The sequence below is a fragment of the Pinus tabuliformis genome, chromosome 2_1 (assembly GCF_031772625.1).
Source record: "Pinus tabuliformis cultivar Carrire ecotype Pingquan chromosome 2_1, CPIR1, whole genome shotgun sequence".
Lineage (NCBI taxonomy): Eukaryota > Viridiplantae > Streptophyta > Pinopsida > Pinales > Pinaceae > Pinus > Pinus tabuliformis.
In genome coordinates this window covers 207,782,947-207,805,547 of record NC_142299.1, presented here as the reverse complement: position 1 = coordinate 207,805,547, position 22,601 = coordinate 207,782,947, and the positions used below count along the sequence as shown (strand labels likewise).

The 22,601-nt window shown below is 40.9% G+C and overlaps 1 pseudogene; it reads right to left on the bottom strand.

The window, feature by feature from the left end:
- The window catches only part of LOC149199469 (putative pectinesterase/pectinesterase inhibitor 51 pseudogene), a 108,919-nt pseudogene that overhangs the window by 48,118 nt on the left and 38,200 nt on the right, over positions 1-22,601 (bottom strand).

Below are 22,601 nucleotides of genomic sequence, written 5' to 3'. Positions count from 1 at the left end.
TTTCCCTCTGCAAACACCCCATTTACAATTGTGAAACTCCAAAAACACTAGCTGAGCCTTGTTTGCCCGCATTGTCACAAATAAACAATATTATGTTCGCGCATTCGCGAAAGACTCATTTACACTGAATTCACCTGCTAAAAAAGACAAAGGGAGACCAGACAGTAGTCCTATTCCCAATTTGAACAGTATTTCAATTGTTGTTGCATCAATTCTCCCTTTGGTACCTGAAACTCAAACTGTCATTATAAAAATCTCTTATGTGCAGTGCTCCTCCCTTCAAACAGTCCACTTACAGTTTACAAGCTTAAAGAAGACCATGGAGACTCCAATTGCACTGAACATCAATCCTCTCAATGCCCCTCACCAGGAATTAGAATGGAAAGCCCTGGCAGATATGGATTATCAAATGATAGACTGGTTTCCAATGGGCTCCAAATATAATATTCAGATGCTGAATGAGTTGAAAGCCCAGCACCTTAGTGGAGCAGACATCTTAGGGATTTGGGACTCAAACTTGCCCATCTACAACCTCCCCCAGGTAAATCCTATGCCAGAATTGATCTACAGATGCCAAGAGTGCTATGACCCAGGCCAAAGAGCTGTCATCAGCCCTACAGGCTCAGTCCTGTTCCATATCACCCCAGAGAGTATAAATGAGATGCTGCACTTCCATACTGCAAAGCCATTGACCCCCCTCCACATGCAGAACTTGATAAAGAAGGGGAACAAGTTGTCAAATGACCAAGTCATCAAAATCAACCAGCTGTTTGTACAACCAGGCTCTGAAGCCATCAGAACTCCTCCTATTGGATATCAGTACTTGAATCAATTGGGGAGAATGCTAGTAGATTTGATCAGCTATGTCCTAGGGTTCAAGGGACTGGAGGATGTGGATGAAATCATAATGGCAATGTTGTCAATATCCTCTCCTGGTAAGCCCCCAGCGGTACATTATGGTTATGCTACATACATTACAGATAAGATCCATGACCAGCTTATGAATTTGAAAAGAGAAAGATTGTTCAGGTATACTTCATACATATACCACCTATTCTTGTTTTATCAGCCAGCCAGCTTCTCTATTCCCTTGAAGCAAGTCAATGCCCAGGGAAATCTGAGGTCAGTTGTGTTTTGGACCTCTGTCTTTCATTGTGCCTCTGTATCACCATACACATACTCTGAGTTCATTGACTTATTCATTCATCCAGCCATGACAGTATTGTATGGTGTTCCTCCTCCAAGGTTAACTGATGAAATGAGGAGAATTCTCCACCTGAACAAAACCTACAGCATTGGTAATTGGTACCTCTACCAAGACCACAAAGTCATCAGAATATATGGCTGTGAGTTGAAGCCTTTTAGGTTGCCAAGGTATGTCCCCATGAGGCTTTTTGCCTTAGAATATTTCAGGCAGTTTGGGAATGCAGACTACCTCCACTTCCAAAGCAAGAACAAGAAATCACAGTTAAAGGTAAGGAGCCAGCTGGGCCCTTTCCTATACAACAGAAAAGAGGAGGGGTGGAAAGAGGCAAACAGTATCCTACAGGCCCTCAGACTGCAAACTAGCTTTGAATGGATACCCTATGACCCCAATCACTTTGTCTCCCTCAGGAGGATAAAATACAAATTGGGCAGCTATTCACACATAAGGCAACCTGAGATCGAGCAGTTTGCTAATACATTAAGCTGGGAAGAAGGTACCCTAGAAGAAGAAATTACTAGTGAGGAACTGCTAGAGAGATAGGCTAGAAATATTCAAAAGGAAGCTGACTTAGAAACTTGTGGACAGGTTCCCCTCTCATACAAAAAACAACTTGGAGCAGCTGCCTCGTCCTCAACAAAGCATCCTCAAGCTGCCATGAATCCTCCACAGACAGTCAACAAGGGCAAAGAAAAGCAGGTGGAACAGCCACCTCCTATGACCGAAGAGGAAATGGAAACCCTAGTGCGGCAACAAGAAGAGATGGAGCAGCAGGGTGAAGGGCAACAGCAAGAGGAGCAGCAACAAGAAAAAGAACAAAGGCAGGAACAGCCTGCCCAGCAAAAGCAAACAGTGGAAGCCCCTAAATCCACTGAACAAACTGAGCCTCCAAGGAAAGAGACTTCAGTTGATGCATCCACACTCCAGACTCCACAAAAGGAGGACACCAGCAGGAAAAGGGACAGAGAAACTCCCCTTACAACATCAGCAACTCATGGGGAGAAGAGGCAGAGACTCAATCCTCTTTCAGAGGAAGAGATGCTAATAAGGCAGCCGCTGGGTATAGTCCCACCCAGCAGGGAAACATCAGCAAGCTCCTTTCAACAGGAACATGATAGGGGAATGGGAGGAGAAGTAAGTTCCTCCAGGCAGCAAAGGGAAGGTGGGCCTAGTATCAAACAGCAGTTCATCGATATTAAGATGAGAAATGAGCCCATCAAAAGACAGTTGTACAACCATCTGCTAAACATGGCTCCCACCAATCAGGAGAGACTTATGTCTGCCTATGATGTAGGGCAAGGCAAGATGATCATGAGTCATTTTATGCCCACAGCACTACAACCCCAATCTGCCTCAGATTACCTCAGGACCAACCTGGAGGTCATGGCCAAGGATATCCACCCAATGGACAAAATAGAACTACACAAGCAAACGAGTGAGATGGTCTATGCTTCTCTGGCAGACCAGACCTTGGATAACTATAGGCTACAAAATAGCCTTAATAATACAGCCTCTCAACTGGAGTTAGAGAGGGCATCATCCCAGGCAAAGGACAAAAGAATAAGGTCCTTGGAAGAAATAATCATTGAGATTGGACATGATCCCAAAGATATCAAAGGGATCCAAGAGATATTGAAGTTGAGGGATGCTGACATGGCAGCATTGAGGAGAAAGATAAAACTCCCTGCCACAATCCACCCTCAAACAGATGATGTGGCCCAGCAAAGGCATGATCAAGAGGCCACAACCCTGTTGATATCTCTATACAAGGAGCTGATCCGGACTCAAGACAAACTAGGAGAATCAGAGGCTGCAAAGGCAGCACTACAGGCATCATTAAAACAAAAAGAAGAGGGTCAAACCTCCCAGCCTCCTCCTGAAATAATCAATCTTGAAGAAGCTGCTCCAATAACTGCCCCTCCTCCTCAGCAAACAGGGCCTACAGCACCAACTACATCAACAACTGCACCAGCAACAGAACAGACTCATAGTCTGGATATGCAGAAGCTACAAAATGAAATTCAAGTCCTAGAAGCTCAAATGCTGGAGCTCAATATAGCCAAAGAATCTTTGGCTAAAATGAATGAGAGATATGATAAGAGCAAACAGAATGCAGCTGAAAAAGAGAGAGAGATAAAAGCTCTAAAGAAGAGGATAACTGAGCTTGAGAAGGAGCTCACACTAGAAAAGGTGACTGCAGAGCTAAAAGCAGTCCTTTGGGGCAATATTGGCCGGTCTATCACCAATCAGTGGCAGTACATTGAGACTATAGATGAACAAACAATACTCATTACAAATGCCAACAGGGAAATACACAGAGCTAGGGTCAGCCTTGGCAACATGCCTGATGCTGCCACCAGAATGATAAATATTTTAAATAACAGGACAATCTCTCAACTGGCCACCATGGGAATTGCTCACAGAACTGAGACAATCTCAATGGTTAAAAGGGTCCTGACACTACGAAACCTGGTTGGAACACTGGAAAGAAGAACCCAGGATATGCAGACTGAAATCAACAAGTTCATGGACAGATTTCAGGCATTACAGAACAGAGGCCTCCCCAGCATATTAAGCAGTGTAGGAAGACTGCTTACCCTTGAAAACTACATCAAAAGGGTTGATGCCCATGCTGCAGGACAAATTGCAAGACAGCCCAGCACTTCAGCAGAATCAGGGCCAGCATCAGGGCAAATTTTGTACAATAGGGTGGACAACCTATTTTTTATTATGAATGAGATCAATCATCTGTTTGATGTGCCTCCAAATTTCTTTAAGTATACAGAAGCAGATGAAACCATAGAGGCAATTGTGAAACACCAATTGCCCACACAGGAAGTCTAGAAAAATTTGACACAGATAATATTGTCAAGCCAGAACCTGTAAATGTTAATTTTTGTCCAGTTTATAAGTAGTCATGCACAGGCAGAATTTTGGTAGATAAGCATACAAAGCAAAGACAAAGGCTGAGCCAACTCAGCAGGGCTATTCGGTCACCACAGCAGCAATCACAATCACAGGTGGCAAACCCGAGAAAATACAGCGCAGCAAGCATAAAGACGTGTTCTCCAGCATTTAATCAAAGCATTCCAACCGACTCAGTGGCCTCCAAAGGCCAAAATATCTTCTGACAAAGCATAAAGACACCTTTACTTTGTATTCAATGTTGTAATAACTTTCTGATTTTAATATCTTAGAAGTTGGTGAGAGTATTAAATCTGAGATAACTTAGAACTCAGATATTTTTGTAAAGACCGAGAGTATATATTTGCCCCTCGCATAAGCTTGAGGGGTTGTTGTTGATTTCTCCTAAAGAAACTCTTATGCTGTAATCCTTTCTGAAAGTCTAATAAAGAAAGTGATGGAATTTCTCGGATTTCTAAAGTGTTGAATGCGTTCTGGTGTCTGTTGATAACTGCTAGATTCCTGTGTATTTCACCACACAATAAGTCTCTGTAACTCTCTCTGTCATTTAGTTGTTTTGTTAAAATCCATATGTGTTATCTGATTTTCAATACTAAGCAACAAGGAAAAAGAATAACTTTCAGGATTTATTCACTGAGTACCCTGAGTTCAATCTGCGTTGTTTATGAATGTTTTCTTCAGCTGTAATCTAGATAAGTGTAATTCTTAATTGCTGCACTTTCAGAATACACCTTTCGCAGTGGCCTTTGTCACAGGATTTCAAGTTATGCTCCTGTGCAGTGAGCTCACCTTCACCTCACCAACTTAATAGGAAATTCTTAATTGCTTTCTATTGGTTAACATACATCACCATTCAAGCTATTTTTGTTTGTCTAAAATACACAATAGGCCCTGCAGTTTGAACACCACCAATCCTGCATATCAAGTCATTTCATAAGTCCAGACTCCATTGCCCAATGGTATTTCACTATCTAAACACTACATCATAAGACCTGAAAGAAATCCTTCAACCAAAACATAAACCAAAACCTGAGCATAATAGCTAGCCTAAAACTCCATCATAACAGAGACAAATCATAAAGAGAGAGCCCTCTCTGATTACAGTTTGGCTAGAAACTGTGATCCAAAGATTGGTTAGTGGTTACCCCGGCCGTATTCCCTTGGGAGTCATAGGGAACAACCTGGGTGTTAACATAAATGGCGACTCCACTGGGGACTGCTTGAGATTTTTTCACTATATATCTTCCTTAAGCTGCTATCAAGCCTGAACTAAGTCAAGAGGCCTTTAATCTGTTTCTGTATTACATTAACAGTTTCAAGGAGGAGCTTGTTTGGGAATCTTCATCTTAGCTTTGAGAATATATTACCATACCAAAGTCTTCATCCAGTCCCTTCATATATAAAATTTCCCACAAAATCCTAAAAAACAGTTAGAAGCTGGCTCCTAAGAAAAATCCTCGGCATACTAGGGCTAATCCTGACCCAGATCCACCCATCATTGTTGATAATCCAAATACCATCCCTAGAAACACCAGGAAGCAACAAAAGCAGGATCAGCCTGCTGTTTTGACCTCAGTTGCAGATTTTCCCAACCTTTCTACTCCACTTAAAGTCCTCTTTAGGTCTGTTCCAAGTTCCCCTAGTTCACCATCTACATCTCAAGATTCTCCTCCCCCATCTTCATCCACTGCACATATCCCCTTGAACCACACTTTAGGTTCAGCTTTACCTGTTACCCCTGGGGTACCCACTGTTCCTATTATCCCAGCAGCACCTATTAATACACCCAACCCTCCAAATATGGCAAATAGATATGCACCCTTGCAGCTACCTGCTAATCCTGCAGCTCTACCCCAGGATTACCAAACCAAAATCACATACTTTGACTCCACTGGCCCTTACTCTATTATTCAACATGCTAAGAGGATGCAAGATCACTTTGAAAACTATGAGATAGATGATGACAGTGTGAGGATGAGAATTTTTGTCCAAAGCCTGACAGGTGATGTTAGAACCTGGTTCAAGTCGATTGCTGCAAATACTATCACAACCCCTGATGAGCTTTATCAGGCCTTTACTACCAGATGGGAGAAGAAGAAAGGTCCCTGCACATACTTGGTGAATATGAAACAATCAAGAGAGGTCCTCAAGAGACTGTTCTGGAGTATTGTGCTAGATTCAACAATGTGTACAATGCAATACCACAAAACCTAAGACCTCCTCCTGACTTGGCCTTGTACAAGTTCCCTGATGGATTTGATTCTGACATGGCATATCAGTTGAAGGAAAGAGAACCTGAGACCCTTGAAGACGCCCAGAAGGCTGCTGTCACAGTAGAAGCAAACCTGATTGCCAAAAGAAACAGGGCAAGGTTAGAAAAGAGAAGCATATACAAAGAAGAAACCACAGCCTTTGATCAAAAGCTTGATGCAATACTCAATAGCATGAAAAGATTGGGTGATAGGGTGGAATCAATTGAAAGAAAAGCATCATGGGAAGCACCACAAAACAATCCTCCTAGGAATTCAAATTTTAGGAGAAATCCAAACCCGAATGTTGGCAGGGCCAACTCTGATCCAGAAATCAGACCCCCTTTTCAAGAAAATTATGCAGAAACTTCCACATCAGCAGAGCCCAATGAAGATCCTGAGATTAATTTAATAGGGCTAGATGGTGAAAGTCAAGTTTTCTTAACACAAGAAGATCATGAGGATGAGGAAATCAAACTGTTCCAAACTAAATCAGGTGAATCCTTTGACTTTAAACAAGGCTATGACACTGCTGTTTATGAAGTCCATAAACAGTACAAGCTAAGGAGCAGAACTGTGAATGTCAACCAGCCTGAAAAGAAAAAGGATAATCAGCAGCCTGAAAGAGTTATAGTCACAGAACCTAATGACCAACCAAACTTACCCACTAAAGAAGTGATTATTGAAGAAATCACTGAGCCACTGTCCTCAAGACAGCAGTCTGTGGCTACTACCTCTTCTCATCCTAATGTGAATGTTACTCCTCAAGAGATGAGTAAGAAGGATAAATCCCAAAGACAAAACAAAGATCAAGAAGAAGATGTAATGAAAAAGGAAAGAACTGTCACCTATAACCCCAAAACGCAATCTGAAAAACCTTTTGATCTTGAAACAGAAATTGGCAAAATAAAAATAGCTATTCCTCTCTTGGAATTAGCCAAGCATGACAGCTATAAATTGCAAATCAAAAGGTCCCTTCAACTCACTAGCAACAAAGATGATGTCAATGTACTGGATGACACCCCAGAACTCCTCTTTGGCCCAGAGGTGGATGGAAAAATAGTAGTCACAGGGGTACTGCCTTTCTATGTCAGTTTACATATTCATGACAAGATACTACATAATGCAATGTTTGACTCAGGTGCCTCTCACAATCTCATGCCAAAATCAGTCATGGAGAGATTGAATTTAGACATAACAAGACCATACAAGGATCTGTTTTCCTTTGACTCCAGCCAAGTCAAGTGTCTAGGTCTCATAAAAGACTTATGTGTGTCTCTAGTTCAATACCCAAACAAGACAATCCTAATGGATGTGGTAGTTGCTGATATCCCACCTAAGTATGGAATGCTGTTATCAAGATCATGGGGGGCCAAACTCCAAGGTTCCCTACAATTAGACATGTCATATGCCACCATCTCTGTGTTTGGGCAACCAAAAAGATTGTACAGAGAAACACTAATGAAGTACATGGTCAGCAGTGAAGAAAAACCTCAAAATTTTCCTATATATGCTGTCCATTCAGACATAGACTCATACATTCTCTTCAATGATACAACTACTCCCTCAAAAGGTGAAGTTGAAACCAAGATATTCATACAGGAGGAAGATGCAAATAAGAGTAGTATCACTCATGAAACAACAGTCAATCAAACATTTGATAGTGTTGCTGCCTTAATTGTCAAGAACATCCAATTAAATGATGAGACTGTCCTAGAAGACAAGCTAGAGAAAAAACCACAATTGCTACTTGCATTACCAGCCCAACAACAGATCATAAAACCTCCTCCCCAACAAGATATTCTATGGTTCCTTGAGTTTGATGGCTCAGTCAACAAATTAGGGGCAGGAGCTGGAGTTTGGGTACACAATAAAGAAAATAGTCATGCAGAAGGCAGAGCCTATAGATTGAATTTCAGATGTACTAATAACATGGCAGAATATGAAGCCCTTTTACTAGGACTCAAGTTGGAAAAATTCCTACAAGCTGCCAGGGTTTCAATCATGGGAGATTCAGATTTAGTTATCCAACAAGTGAAAGGAAACTTTGTCACTAATGACAAAAGACTAAGGACTTATAGGTCTGCTGTTGCCGAGGTACTAAACTTCTTCTCTGAATTCCAAATTACTAAAATTCCCAGAACCCAAAATCTACATGCTCATAGTTTAGCCACCTTTGCAAGTACCTGCAAGTTGCCCTTTGAGCCCCACCATTGTTTCACAGCTGAAGTAAAACACAGACCCTCCATTCCAAACAACATCAATGATTGGCAAGTATTTGAGGACGACAAGCAAATAAACCATTTTCTAACTCTGCAGCAAGAATTTGCAGGATTAAATATTGACAATGAGACAGCATGTCAATCACAAATGCTTGAGACAGCAAGTCAATCACAAATATTTAATGGAGCAAGTCCATCACAAATACAGTTTCAATAGACTGCTCAGCCAATATCACCTAGAACTGCAAAACAAATGCTGAATCCAACTATTTTCAATATAGAAAACATCCAGCAAATTCAACAGGTTGATTGGGAAGAGGGAGTGTCCAATGCTGAAACTGAGATCATTGAGCTAAAGGACAATTTTCTACCAACAGGCCTAACCCCGCTAGAAGACATTTTTGATTCAAATGATATTCCCAGAAAACCAAAAATGCAGCCCCTGAATGCAGCCATTGAAGAGTGCAACATAGGTACAATTGACAAACCCAAGATAATTAAATTATCTGCTTCCTTACCTCCTGACCAAAAGCCAAAATACATTGACCTCTTCAAAGAGTTCCAGGATGTTTTTGCATGGAGCTATGAGGACCTAAAGTCCTATGACACCTCTATAATCCAACACACTATCCCTCTCAAACCTGATCAAAAGCCCTTTAAACAAAAACTGAGGAGAATCAATCCTATGCTTCTCCCAGCAATGGAACAAGAGGTACATAAAATGTTCAAAGCAGGCATCATAGCACCAATCAGATTCTCTGAATGGATCTCAAACTTAGTCCCTACAAGAAAGAAGACAGGTGAGATTAGGCTGTGTGTGGACTTAAGGAATCTAAACCAAGTATCCTTAAAAGACAACTACCCCTTACCCAAGATGGATCACATTCTTCAAAGGGTGGTAGGGGCCTCAAGGATCTCATTACTGGATGGATTTTCCGGTTTCAACCAGATCTTAGTTCACCTTGACGATCAGGACAAAACGGCATTTACAACTCCATGGGGAACTTTCAAATATGTAAAGATGCCTTTTGGCTTGAAAAATGCAGGGGCAACATTTCAAAGAGCAATGGACATTGCTTTTGCAAAGGAGATTCATGACTTTCTAGTCATTTATCTAGATGACCTAACACCTTTTTCAAAATCAGACCAAGAACATATAAAACATCTAAGACAGATCTTCCTAAAATGCAGAAAATATGGAATCTCTTTGAACCCTAAGAAATCCCTCTTTGGTTTAGAAGAAGGCAAACTCTTAGGACACATCATCTCAAAAGATGGCATTAGAATTGACCCAGATAGGATACAAGCTATCCTACAAATGCCTCACCCAAGAAATGTCAAAGAATTACAAGGATTCTTGGGAAAAATCAATTTCTTGAGAAGGTTTATCCCAAACCTAGCAGAGCTAACCAGATTATTAAATAACATGCTGAAAAAGGATTCAAAAGTGAAATGGATTGTTGAAGCCAATCAAGCATTTGAAGGTATAAAATTGGCCCTCACCCAAACCCCAGTCTTAACCAACCCTCAGTTTGACAGAGAATTTATTATTTTCTCTTTTGCTTCCCAACATACTATTGCAGCTGTTTTATTACAAAAGGATGACCAAGGAAATGAGAAGCCAATTGCTTTCTTTAGCAAAGCTCTCAGAGATGCACCTTTGAAGTATCAAATCATGGAAAAACAAGCTTATGCTTTAGTCAAAGCAATCAAAGACTTTAGGATTTATATCCTTTATTCCCATGTCAAAGCATATGTGCCAAGTCCTATTGTCAAAGACATTCTCACCCAAGAAAATTTAGAAGGCAGAAGAGGAAAATGGATTGCCAGTATCTTGGAATTTGACATTGAGATAAAACCTACAAAACTAATAAAAGGGCAAGGCTTGGCCAAATTAATGGCAGAAACAAATTTTCAAGCCTTAGACATCAATCAGCTGGACAGTGAAACAGAGCTGGCGACTCCAAAGATCAATGTAGCCTTTGAACAATCCCCCTGGTACTCTGATATCTGTTATGTGTTACAAAACCTGTGTGCTCCCCCAGGACTGTCCAAAACTAAGTGTAGGTTCCTAAAAATGAAAACATCAAGATTTTGTGTGATGGATGGAAATTTACTTTGGAAAAACCATGAAGGGATATTGCTGCACTGTTTAATTGAAAATGAAACTAACAATATCATGCAAGAGTTTCATGCAGGAGACTGTGGTGGACACTTGTATTGGAAGTCCACTGTGGATAAAATACTAAGGGCTGGATACTACTGGCCCACCATGTTTTCTGATGTCAAAAAATTCATCACATCATGTCATAAATGCCAAGTGTTTGAGGGAAAGAGACAACTGCTGCCACTTCCTTTAAGACCTGTTGCAACAGAGAGACCTTTTCAACAATGGGGATTAGACTTCATTGGGGAAATTCATCCCTCATCTTCAGGCCAACATAGATGGATCTTAACAGCCACAGACTACTTCACTAAGTGGATTGAAGCTGCCCCATGCAGACAAGCAAATGATTCAGTAATCATTCAGTTCTTGGAGAACAACATACTGGCTAGGTTTGGCTGCCCTGATAAAATTATTACAGACAATGCTGCTGCTTTTAGATCCAAGAAAATGGTGAATTTCTGTCACAAATTTCATATTACTTTGGGCCATTCTACTGCATACTATCCCCAAGGAAATGACCTTGCTGAATCATCAAACAAAAGCCTTGTAAACATTATAAAGAAGGTACTTGAAGAGAACAAAAAGAACTGGCACAAGAAACTAGTCAATGCCTTATGGGCAGATAGACTAACAACCAAGAGATCAATTGGGACCAGCCCATATGAGTTGGTTTATGGATTAGAGGCCAAATTCCCCTCTTCACTAGGAGTGCCTGTTATGAAGCTTCTTCAAGAAAGCCAAGCTGAACCAAATGATATGCAAAGAAGGATAAATCAAATCATATGTCTGCATCAAACCAGAGATCAAGTTTTCAGCAGAGTTCAGGTACTACAAGAAAAACTAAAGAAAGCCTTTGATAGAAGAACCAAAGCAGAAGATTTTAATGTTGGTGATAAAGTCCTCAAGTGGGATGCAAGAAGAGAAGAGAAAGGAAAACATGGAAAATTTGATTCCTTATGGAGAGGACCATTTGCTGTCCAAGCAGTACAAGGTAACAACACTTACTTCCTGAAAGGTCTTAGTGAAACTGACTTGGATGAAGGTCCTGTGAATGGCAGGATGTTGAAGCACTATTTTGAATACCACCCATAAGTACAGCATGGGCTTCCATTGTACATACCCAACTGTATAGATGATTTTATGTTTAGATTGTAATAATGCAGTTTTTTCAAGTTTATTGACTGCCAGTGAAAGATAAATAGAATTAGAGGTCTACCAAGAAGAAAAGCACACAATGTGGGCAATTCAGAGCAGCAAACTTCGAGTTCATAAAAGCAGTAAAAGGCCAAGGCATTCTGACCTGCTGTTCTTGGTCTTTCAAAAGAAAAACCATCCGCATGTGGAGCCACTGTTAGATACCTATACCAATAGGTTTCATATTTCATGATTGGCTATGAAAGGACCAAATATGCTCTGCTTTGATGACTCAAAGATCACATATTTCCAAGAGAACCCAATCTATACTTCTAGCTTGGTATGAACTTCAAATTTTGATGGATGATTCAACAGTTTAATCTGGATCATTCCATGGTTTAAATTTACAGTTGTAGAATAGAGAAAGGAGTCTGTCCAAACTGTTTAATCTTGGCAGACAAGTAGTTCAGGTAGAGAAGAAAAGGCTCCCAACAGCTTAATCTGGGACCTTGGATGAGATAAGGGTAGAAGTAGATAGAAAAAACAAAGGAAAAGCCAAAGAAAAGAAAAGGCAAGTAAGGGTATGCAAGTCCAAGTGCACCCTCTAAGAAGAAATAAAAAATGCTAGGCAAGTAGTTGGGTAAGTGTTTGGGGTTGCAGAAAGGTTATCTTTACCATTGCAGATGTGTTAACTGTGCTTACCAAGGCAAAGTCTATCAATTGACAAGGTGTTCATCTTCATCAAGTTACAGCAAGGAGCATGACTAACCTCCCTCCTTCCCCCTTTCTTTTCATTACTAACATCCCCTTATCAGCTGAGATTCATGGCAGAAGATCATGGTTTCATGGTGGATCTTGTTCATTCAAAAGCCACATTTCTTGTGTAAAAATCTTTTCATTTTGATCTACTCTCTAAACTAAGTAAGTTTCAAATAAGCTTAGTGGTTTCCCCCCATTTACCCCTTCATCCATATTAACTCTAACTCTACTATGTAAATCCCTATATCACCTTTCCCCTACTAGTATTAACACCATGGTGTATAAACCCCAAAATTTGTATAAATATCCCTCCTTTTGGCATTATAGCCAATAAGTTCTCTGTCAGGGATCAAATGGCATCTGGTCACTTTGATGAACCTAACCCTAAACCCCTCCCCTCTTCTGAAGTCATTTGGCCCCTTGGAAAGCCTCATTTGCCAAAAGAAGCCTCATAAATAACCTTGTTTTACCTATACTCCTTTCATTTGCAAAGATAACCCCTAAATACCCACTTTGTTCTTATCCAATGTATCGGGCCTGCATTATTGCGCATTGAAAACCTTTATAAATCCCCTTTACCCATAAACCCCTTTGCAAACTACCAAAAATCCCAAAAAACCCACTTCTGACCACCTAAACCAAAGTTGGCGCAAGCATTTGGTTTATTTTTTAAAATACATTAAAAACATTGTAAAAAACCAATATCAGAAGGTTTCCGCCCGCATGCATATCCCCCGAACATATCATTCCCCCGTCCACCGTCGGATCAGATCCACGAGATCCGACAGTCCGTATTAATATCGGAGCGGCCCCCGCGACAGAGGTTTAGCGCCCGAGAAAGTGACGTTGCGTCACGTCAGGGCGCGGCCACGCGTCGCCCATTGAGGGCTCTCGGAGCAAACTCTGACAGTTGCGGGGCCGTACCCTAACCGCCCCGAGAAACCGTGGTGGCTACCCTTAACCGTAACCGCTACGGCCCTAACCGCCAAGTTGCTATCCCACGTCATGCCCACGTCACCTCCGCCTTGCCATCGCATCGGTCCTTTGTCCGCCCCTCCGCCGACGTGGCTGCCACCGCACCATCCCCCATGGACCAATAGCATCTTGCCACGTCACCCGATGACGTCAGCTGACGTCATCCGACTTTGACCCCACCAATGACGTCATGCTGACGTCATCGCAAAAAAGCGCCAAATTGCAAAAAGTCCATATTTAGCCAAAAAACGCATTTTTTTGTACTCTTCGCTCATTTGCTACTGTTTCCTTTGCATGTTGTTTTTACGTTCTGAACTCCGCCAACCTACTAAATCGACCAAGGAGACCTCCAGAGTGCCAATCCTGCACGCATATGCGACCTCTGCTCATTGTTTACCAGGTATTTTTCGTCTTCTATCCTCCGTACGCCTGCAGTTGTCTATAAAAATACTCAGAGGGCTTAAAGAGCAACGAAACTCACAATTTCACCGGCAATTTCCCTCTGCAAACACCCCATTTACAATTGTGAAACTCCAAAAACACTAGCTGAGCCTTGTTTGCCCGCATTGTCACAAATAAACAATATTCTGTTCGCGCATTCGCGAAAGACTCATTTACACTGAATTCACCTGCTAAAAAGACAAAGGGAGACTAGACAGTAGTCCTATTCCCAATTTGAACAGTATTTCAATTGTTGTTTCATCAATTCTCCCTCTGGTACCTGAAACTCAAACTGTCATTATAAAAATCTCTTCTGTGCAGTGCTCCTCCCTTCAAACAGTCCACTTACAGTTTACAAGCTTAAAGAAGACCATGGAGACTCCAATTGCACTGAACATCAAGCCTCTCAATGCCCCTCACCAGGAATTAGAATGGAAAGCCCTGGGAGATATGGATTATCAAATGATAGACTGGTTTCCAATGGGCTCCAAATATAATATTCAGATGCTGAATGAGTTGAAAGCCCAGCACCTTAGTGGAGCAGACATCTTAGGGATTTGGGACTCAAACTTGCCCATCTACAACCTCCCCCAGGTAAATCCTATGCCAGAATTGATCTACAGATGCCAAGAGTGCTATGACCCAGGCCAGAGAGCTGTCATCAGCCCTACAGGCTCAGTCCTGTTCCATATCACCCCAGAGAGTATAAATGAGATGCTGCACTTCCATATTGCAAAGCCATTGACCCCCCTCCACATGCAGAACTTGATAAAGAAGGGGAACAAGTTGTCAAATGACCAAGTCATCAAAATCAACCAGCTGTTTGTACAACCAGGCTCTGAAGCCATCAGAACTCCTCCTATTGGATATCAGTACTTGAATCAATTGGGGAGAATGCTAGTAGATTTGATCAGCTATGTCCTAGGGTTCAAGGGACTGGAGGATGTGGATGAAATCATAATGGCAATGCTGTCTATATTCTCTCCTGGTAAGCCCCCAGCGGTACATTATGATTATGCTACATACATTGCAGATAAGATCCATGACCAGCTTATGAATTTGAAAAGAGAAAGATTGTTCAGGTATACTTCATACATATACCACCTATTCTTGTTTTATCAGCCAGCCAGCTTCTCTATTCCCTTGAAGCAAGTCAATGCCCAGGGAAATCTGAGGTCAGTTGTGTTTTGGACCTCTGTCTTTCATTGTGCCTCTGTATCACCATACACATACTCTGAGTTCATTGACTTATTCATTCATCCAGCCATGACAGTATTGTATGGTGTTCCTCCTCCAAGGTTAACTGATGAAATGAGGAGAATTCTCCACCTGAACAAAACCTACAGCATTGGTAATTGGTACCTCTACCAAGACCACACAGTCATCAGAATATATGGCTGTGAGTTGAAGCCTTTTAGGTTGCCAAGGTATGTCCCCATGAGGCTTTTTGCCTTAGAATATTTCAGGCAGTTTGGGAATGCAGACTACCTCCACTTCCAAAGCAAGAACAAGAAATCACAGTTAAAGGTAAGGAGCCAGCTGGGCCCTTTCCTATACAACAGAAAAGAGGAGGGGTGGAAAGAGGCAAACAGTATCCTAGAGGCCCTCAGACTGCAAACTAGCTTTGAATGGATACCCTATGACCCCAATCACTTTGTCTCCCTCAGGAGGATAAAATACAAATTGGGCAGCTATTCACACATAAGGCAACCTGAGATCGAGCAGTTTGCTAATACATTAAGCAGGGAAGAAGGTACCCTAGAAGAAGAAATTACTATTGAGGAACTGCTAGAGAGAGAGGCTAGAAATATTCAAAAGGAAGCTGACTTAGAAACTTGTGGACAGGTTCCCCTCTCATACAAAAAACAACTTGGAGCAGCTGCCTCGTCCTCAACAAAGCATCCTCAAGCTACCATGAATCCTCCACAGACAGTCAACAAGGGCAAAGAAAAGCAGGTGGAACAGCCACCTCCTATGACCGAAGAGGAAATGGAAACCCTAGTGCAGCAACAAGAAGAGATGGAGCAGCAGGGTGAAGGGCAACAGCAAGAGGAGCAGCAACAACAAAAAGAACAAAGGCAGGAACAGCCTGCCCAGCAAAAGCAAACAGTGGAAGCCCCTAAATCCACTGAACAAACTGAGCCTCCAAGGCAAGAGACTTCAGCTGATGCATCCACACTCCAGACTCCACAAAAGGAGGACACCAGCAGGAAAAGGGACAGAGAAACTCCCCTTACAACATCAGCAACTCATGGGGAGAAGAGGCAGAGACTCAATCCTCTTTCAGAGGAAGAGATGCCAATAGGGCAGCCGCTGGGTATAGTCCCACCCAGCAGGGAAACATCAGCAAGCTCCTTTCAACAGGAACAGGATAGGGGAATGGGAGGAGAAGTAAGTTCCTCCAGGCAGCAAAGGGAAGGTGGGCCTAGTATCAAACAGCAGTTCATCGATATTAAGATGAGAAATGAGCCCATCAAAAGACAGCTGTACAACCATCTGCTAAACATGGCTCCCACCAATCAGCAGAGACTTATGTCTGCCTATGATGTAGGGCAAGGCAAGATGATCATGAGTCATTTTATGCCCACAGCACTACAGCCCCAATCTGCCTCAGATTACCTCAGGACCAACCTGGAGGTCATGGCCAAGGATATCCACCCAATGGACAAAATAGAACTACACAAGCAAACGGGTGAGATGGTCTATGCTTCTCTGGCAGACCAGACCTTGGATAACTATAGGCTACAAAATAGCCTTAATAATACAGCCTCTCAACTGGAGTTAGAGAGGGCATCATCCCAGGCAAAGGACAACAGAATAAGGTCCTTGGAAGAAATAATCATTGAGATTGGACATGATCCCAAAGATATCAAAGGGATCCAAGAGATATTGAAGTTGAGGGATGCTGACATGGCAGCATTGAGGAGAAAGATAAAACTCCCTGCCACAATCCACCCTCAAACAGATGATGTGGCCCAGCAAAGGCATGATCAAGAGGCCACAACCCTGTTGATATCTCTATACAAGGAGCTGATCCGGACTCAAGACAAACTAGGAGAATCAGAGGCTGCAAAGGCAGCACTACAGGCAGCATTAAAACAAAAAGAAGAGGGTCAAACCTCCCAGCCTCCTCCTGAAATAATCAATCTTGAAGAAGCTGCTCCAATAACTGCCCCTCCTCCTCAACAAACAGGGCCTACAGCACCAACTACATCAACAACTGCACCAGCAACAGAACAGACTCATAGTCTGGATATGCAGAAGCTACAAAATGAAATTCAAGTCCTAGAAGCTCAAATGCTGGAGCTCAATACAGCCAAAGAATCTTTGGCTAAAATGAATGAGAGATATGATAAGAGCAAACAGAATGCAGCTGAAAAAGAGCGAGAGATAAAAGCTCTAAAGAAGAGGATAACTGAGCTTGAGAAGGAGCTCACACTAGAAAAGGTGACTGCAGAGCTAAAAGCAGTCCTTTGGGGCAATATTGGACGGTCTATCACCAATCAGTGGCAGTACATTGAGACTATAGATGAACAAACAGTACTCATTACAAAGGCCAACAGGGAAATACACAGAGCTAGGGCCAGCCTTGGCAACATGCCTGATGCTGCCACCAGAATGATAAATATTTTAAATAACAGGACAAGCTCTCAACTGGCCACCATGGGAATTTCTCATAGAACTGAGACAATCTCAATGGTTAAAAGGGTCCTGACACTACGAAACCTGGTTGGAACACTGGAAAGAAAAACCCAGGATATGCAAACTGAAATCAACAAGTTCATGGACAGATTTTAGGCATTACAGAATAGAGGCCTCCCCAGCATATTAAGCAGTGTAGGAAGACTGCTTACCCTTGAAAACTACATCAAAAGGGTTGATGCCCATGCTGCAGGACAAATTGCAAGACAGCCCAGCACTTCAGTAGAATCAGGGCCAGCATCAGGGCAAATTTTGTACAATAGGGTGGACAACCTATTTTTTATTATGAATGAGATCAATCATCTGTTTGATGTGCCTCCAAATTTCTTTTAAGTATACAGAAGCAGATGAAACCATAGAGGCAATTGTGAAACACCAATTGCCCACACAGGAAGTCTGGAAAAATTTGACACAGATAATATTGTCAAGCCAGAACCTGTAAATGTTATTTTTTGTCCAGTTTATAAGTAGTCATGCACAGGCAGAATTTTGGTATATAAGCATACAAAGCAAAGACAAAGGCTGAGCCAACTCAGCAGGGCTATTCGGTCACCACAACAGCAATCAAAATCACAGGTGGCAAACCCGAGAAAATACAGCGCAGCAAGCATAAAGATGTGTTCTCCAGCATTTAATCAAAGCATTCCAACCGACTCAGTGGCCTCCAAAGGCCAAAATATCTTCTGACAAAGCATAAAGACACCTTTACTTTGTATTCAATGTTGTAATAACTTTCTGATTTTAATATCTTAGAAGTTGGTGAGAGTATTAAATCTGAGATAACTTAGAACTCAGATATTTTTGTAAAGACTGAGAGTATATATTTGCCCCTCGCATAAGCTTGAGGGGTTGTTGTTGATTTCTCCTAAAGAAACTCTTATGCTGTAATCCTTTCTGAAAGTCTAATAAAGAAAGTGATGAAATTTCTCGGATTTCTGAAGTGTTGAATGCGTTCTGGTGTCTGTTGATAACTGCTGGATTCCTGTGTATTTCACCATACAATAAGTCTCTATAACTCTCTCTGTCATTTAGTTGTTTTGTTAAAATCCATATGTGTTATCTGATTTTCAATACTAAGCAACAAGGAAAAAGAATAACTTTCAGGATTTATTCACTGAGTACCCTGAGTTCAATCTGCATTGTTTATGAATGTTTTCTTCAGCTGTAATCTAGATAAGTGTAATTCTTAATTGCTGCACTTTCAGAATACACCTTTCGCAGTGGCCTTTGTCACAGGAATTCAAGTTATGCTCCTGTGCAGTGAGCTCACCTTCACCTCACCAACTTAATAGGAAATTCTTAATTGCTTTCTATTGGTTAACATACATCACCATTCAAGCTATTTTTGTTTGTCTAAAATACACAATAGGCCCTGCAGTTTGAACACCACCAATCCTGCATATCAAGTCATTTCATAAGTCCAGACTCCATTGCCCAATGGTATTTCACTATCTAAACACTACATCATAAGACCTGACAGAAATCCTTCAACCAAAACATAAACCAAAACCTGAGCATAATAGCTAGCCTAAAACTCCATCATAACAGAGACAAATCATAAAGAGAGAGCCCTCTCTTATTACAGTTTGGCTAGAAACTGTGATCCAAAGATTGGTTAGTGGTTACCCCGGTCGTATTCCCTTGGGAGTCATAGGGAACAACCTGGGTGTTAACACTTGGCATATATATATTCCGGGTCCGAAAGGAGCCCGCTGTACAACGAAAATGAATGTTCTGATATGGGCTAGACCCGAAATAAAATAAAGCAGCACTCAAAGCATTTTCGAGTCCGCGGACCCGTTCCATTGTTAACACCGCCGATTTGGGTTCGCCGATGGGCCGGACCCGATTTCAAATAAAAGTGGGCCTATAAGCAGTTCGGGTCCACCCTCTATATCGCTCATCGCAAGTTTTTATGTGGCTGCCCCCGGTCCACCCCGATGCCGATATAGCGATTTGATCTGGGCCATTGGATCGGCCCGCGCCAGATCCAACGACCACAATTTAAAGATTTGAATAGTGTTGCGGCAGAGCCAAAAATTCATCAATTCTGCAGTTTTGAAGGCTTTTCCGCCTGTTTTAGAAAATGGGCCTTTTTAGAGATTTAATCATGAGGTGCCCGAGACCGCCCAAGTACAAAGGAACGATGCTTTCTTTAGCCATTTTTCAGATCGCTCCAGGCCCGAAATGGGTCCAAATAGTGGATTTCTCCTCGGCATGCCTCCAGAGCTCCTTTATTTGGCCAATTTTGCTAATTTTTTAGTTTAAAGGCAATTTTTCTGATCGGCCAAGCATCAATAGCAGCTCCTAAGGTAGTAGATAGCGACAACAGTCCTTTGTCTGAACAACAGCTAGAAAGGGGTGATTTTGATATTAAAGTGTATCAGTTAAAGGACAAAGGGGCGATTAGACAGTTAAAGAGTATTAGAGAGAGAAAGTGGCCCGATTCAGTGTCAAAGTGTATCAGAGGAAGCGAAAAAGAGTATCAGTTCAAAATATCAGCAACCCGAAGCAGCATAACATTAAAGAGGCCCCCATCAAAGTCAATAAAGCAACTCAGAGCCATCAAAGCCCACCAGATCACAGTTATGGGCATTAAAGCCACTTTGCAGTAGCAGGACCACTTGAAGGCGCAGATGAAGGATTTCAAGGCAGAGTTATTACAGAAACAATGTATCAAGCCACATTTTGGAGTAGCGTTGTTGAGCCCCATGCACAGTTATGGCCATGAGGACAGCGCATGGCTTGAGGGATTGATATTTATTCATTCTTGAGGCTGCTGTCCCTGCACAACTGATAGATAGCCATTCTTTCATTTATTCGCAATAAATGTTAGGTTAGAATCATTCATTTCTTCAAATCTGGCTCAGATCTACTGTTTGTACATATTTTTAGATATTTTCTCTATTTATACCACCCTCTGTATAGTGAAAAGGGTTGGTTGGTTTATTCACTCCAAGAGAGACTCGCACTGTATATCTGATATTTTCTATAATCAAAGACTGCTTACAAGCTTGGAGAATGGACTGTTTGTTGTGTTTAATGGTTGAAGAGTGACTGTGGAATTCTTGTGCTATTACATGACTCAATAAGTGCTTCTTATCTCTGTTTTCCATTCGTAAATGCTCATATCATCCATGTATTACCTTCTAAGTTGCAGAAAAAATGATTAGCTTAGAATTTGCTTGGCTGCACTCTATGCTCAATTTTTGTGGCTTCTTTATGTTTTCCTCTGAATTGGCTATGAAATATGAATTCCTTTTGGCTCATATTTCCCCTAATTCACCCATGTATGACAGTTATCTAGGAATTCTTAACTGCTCCTAGATAGAGCTCATTCACCTTCCCTCTGTTAAGCTGAACGAGAGATTCTTAATTGCCTCTCATCACTTAGCCTTCATTCCATCTCCATTTAGCTTGAATGTTGTTTTATGTGTAGCTATCTTGCTCCATATTCCTCTTGTGACCAAGAAAATGCACCAGCAGTCTTACTCCATGACTCCATGCCCAATGGTTTGAACTTATCACACTATGCATGCCTCTCTGCTTGAAAGCATCATCCTTCCCACCAAACTCAATCAAAACCCCTGTGCATCATATCTAGCCTAAAATCATCCCTTAAACAAAGCTAAATCATAAAGAGAGAGCCCTCTCTGACTGCTGGTAGGCTAGGACCTGCAGTCAAAAGCTTGGTTTGTGGTTACCTCGGCCGTATCCCTTTAGGAGTCAAAAGGGACAACCTGAGTGTTAACAGGTGTTCAAAGGCTTTTGGAAATTTAGAAGGAAAAATGTTGCTCACTGCCTTTTGTGAATTTATGGTTTAAAATGTCACATCAGCAGTAGGAGCAAACAACGATTCTGTAGGGTTGCCTTTCATGAAACCCTAATTTGACAAGGAAGTAAAATTCTTTAAAGCCGTTCAACGCATTTGAAAAATATGATTTCCATTTTAGATACTTTACGTGGGTTGATACTGAATGTTGTGTGAGTTTTTGTTAAGTACTCTACGTCTGTTGATAATGAATGTTTCTATTAAGTACTTTACATTGGTTGATAATGAATGTTTTATGAGTTTCTGTTAAGTATGTAGTATATTTTTTAATATTGAAATTAAATTTTTTATTTATATTTAATTTAAATTTTTAGTAATTTAAATTATATTTAATTTTATTAGGACTTTTAAAAACTAAAATAAATTTGGGAATTTTGAACCTTTTTTCATTTGTTTATTTTTTTAATTTAATAATAAATTTTAAATAATATTTTTTTGATGATGATGAGGGTGGTGGTGGTGGTTAACGTCCACTGAGACCAAACTTTGGTCTATTGGACCTAAAGAAACGAATTATTTAGCTTGATTTAAGATTTTATTCCTATGCTCAAAAAGCTTCGAGAGAACCCTCCGAGTTCACTATAAGGCCACTCTAATTTGTTTTGGTTATATATATATATATATATATAATTAAAATTATTAAAAAAATTATATATATTGTTTTGATATATATATATATATATATATATATATATATATATATATATATATATATATATATATATTGCATTTGATTAACTTATACACCAATGATGCAACAATACCATATATATATATATATATTAAAACTGATAAATCTTCTTATTGAAATAATTTTCTCAACCAATCTTCTCTCTTATATATTGGCATGGTTGGATTAAATTTGTATTTTTTCACAACAAGAAGAAAGTTAAATATGAAATAGTAGATACATATTTTGTGGGAAAAAAAATTATAAATCAATTTATTATATAATGGAAGAAATTCATAAATTAACTTTCGATACTAATTC